At 50.6% G+C, this 2,706-nt stretch overlaps 1 pseudogene; it reads right to left on the reverse strand.

Moving 5' to 3' along the window:
- Positions 1 to 214: 214 nt before the first annotated feature.
- LOC133928107 (abscisic acid receptor PYL10-like) lies at positions 215 to 829 on the reverse strand (annotated as a pseudogene).
- Positions 830 to 2,706: the final 1,877 nt, after the last annotated feature.

Consider the following 2,706-nt stretch of genomic DNA (forward strand, 5'->3'; position numbering starts at 1 on the left):
ATCTGTTAGAAAGGCAGTCTATTTATGGGTTTTTGGATTGAATATCGGTTCCTACTGGTATTAGCGTGTTTCCGTTCAGATTGGTTCATTTTCAATATCCCAATATTCCTGAGTTCATTCCTATTTCCGGTTTTTCTATTTTTAATTTTATTTTTAAAAGAAAAGATGAAAATGAAAGCGGTTAAAGAGTTCCGGTCTATTTTCATCCCTACGGCTATGTGACAGAGATGGAGTTGGCGGTAGCGGCGTTGGCCTCGGCAGCGGACTTGAGCTTCTGGAGGTTGAGCCTGACGACAGTGTCGGCGAAGAGGCGGGTGTCCTCCTCGGTGTTGCCATCGGGGACGTCGACGACGTAGGACTCGAGCACGATGGTGCAGATCATGGGGCCAACGAGCTCAGAGATGGTGGTGATGGAGTGGTAGTTGCGGAGGCGGTGCTCACCGCCGGTGATGGAGAAGCCAAAGACCCAGCCCGCATCATCGAGGAGATCGAGGCGCTCAGTGCTGGTGCTGTCGTGGAAGCCGGAGATGACGCTGACCTTGAGGAGGCGGCCAAGGCAGAGGACGTCGCCGACGTCAGGGTTCGGGCAGAGCGTGTAGCTACAGATGAAGTGCTTGTACACCTGCGGGCAGTTGAACTGGCGGACCATGGCCCAGACAGCGGCCGGTGGTGCGTAGATGCGTTGAGCCAGTAGCGAGGAGCATTGGCCCGCCCCTACGGCGTAGCGGTGGTGTGCGTCCACCATCGGCCTCAGCTGCTCGTACTCCGCCGCCATTAGACCCAGCCCGGCCGGCACCTCCCCGTCGACCCTAGCACCCTAATGCTCCATCGTCGTGGCTAAAGCTTCGGCCTTGGATTCATTGAGGTGATTTTGGACCGATTTTCTCTACAAACAGAGGTCGGTGGGCTGCTAGGCCAGTTAAATAGAATGGTTAAGTTCAAATATGGAATTACTGGTTTGATGTGCTCAGATTTGGAAATAACAGGCTGTATGTGCTCAAATAGAAAAAACTAGCATATGTACACACGTACCGCTACGCTCCCTCGAGAAGATATAGCGAACAAGTTTATCACATACATCTTCGCCCTTACCTGCATCTAGTGTGGTAATTGATTGGTGAACAAAAAAGAGGAAAAGAACGCGCGTTTCCTTCCCTTTCCGCTCGCGAAACTCCGTGCGCCGGCAAGCAAAGCTGCCGACAGATGTGCAGGGCGCTGATGGGAAATGACTCCGAATGAGTAACTCTGTTCCAGCAGCGCCCATCTTTCTAGCGTCGCATGACTGATGACACCTTGATCGATGAGGCGAGAGGAGAAATGGAGGTCGCGTCGCGTGTGTGGCAAGATTCCGACGAGACAGTGCTGAGAGTAGTAGGCAATCAATAGGAGCAGAAGTGGGTGATTAGTTTCTCCTAGCGTGTTGTACCGACCATCAGTGCTGGATGCAGATGAGCCTCCCTCATCCATTGAACAAGGGTGCAAATGATTACAGGTGTTAGCATTTGGATGCAGATGAGCCCCCCTCATCCATTGAACAAGGGCGCAAATGATTACAGGTGTTAGCATTTGAGCGGAGTGAGTAATCAACCCATGACTGCTATAGTCTCTGCAGGCTGTATCCAACAATTTATTAGGGACGTATTTGGTTGTCTGTATAAGTTTCAACCGTGCATAGCATCTGATGGAGAAGTTTATTTGGTGCTCTAAGTCCAGTGTAGTAGCTACAGCAGGATACGACTTGTGGCAACGGTGGCGAGCTACAGCAGGGACGAGCTGCGGCGGCGGCGGCGAGCTCGAGCAGTGGCGGGTGGCGACGCGGCGAGCTCTGCGTGCTTTTGGCCAGTTCTTTGTTCCTGCTCTTCTTGCCCAGTGGCTAATGAGGATTGTGATGATCGATTTTGCCCTGCTCTTCTTCTCTGTTCTCTGGTTCTTCAACGCTAATGACGACCTTCTACCTTGTTCCTACACGAGCCGGCCGAAAAAAATGAGGTCGGGGTGGATGTTTTGATTCTTGTGTATTTTCTCCAAAATCACCTCCGAAGGAAATTTCTCTTCACTTTTCCTGTGAGCCATTCCTACGAACCAAATGGTGCTACAGTGACTGAATCCACAGGAATTGAAATCCTGTGTTTTTCCTCGGTTCAAAGGACCCCTAAATCCCATGTGCGACTTAAACTCCCGGATGTGAGGCATATAAAATGGCCAACCGTCCCCTGCCTGTGTTCATGTGACTGTGATGTGTCTCGATCCAAGTCCGGGTCGCGTGAACGCTCTCGGTTACTCATGTTTGTTTACATTAACAAAAATAGATATCCTCTTTTTCAGAAGCGTCGACTTTGTCGGAGCCTGCAGCTGATAAACTTCGACGAACTTCTCATTCTGGAAAGAAACGTTGTGTAGTAATGGGTAGCCTTGCATGTTTTTATCAGCAATCGAGGACGTACCTACCGTCCTTTCGACTGCAAAAGATACAGACCGGTTTACGATTTATTGTCCTCAACGTAGCCGGATACGATCGATCACGCGGAGGCGCTCTTGATTAATTCTGCCCCACGTATAGATCGCTGCGATGGAGATCTAAACTGACAGCGTACCAAAGATAAGCAGTAACTGCGATCAGAGGACTAGATCATTTGCTGTCAACCTCTCCTTCACACAACAGTGGAGCAACATGAGGCTCAGCTGGACGGGAGCAGCCACGCCAAA

Source organism: Phragmites australis, chromosome 9 (assembly GCF_958298935.1).
Source record: "Phragmites australis chromosome 9, lpPhrAust1.1, whole genome shotgun sequence".
Classification (NCBI taxonomy): Eukaryota; Viridiplantae; Streptophyta; class Magnoliopsida; order Poales; family Poaceae; genus Phragmites; species Phragmites australis.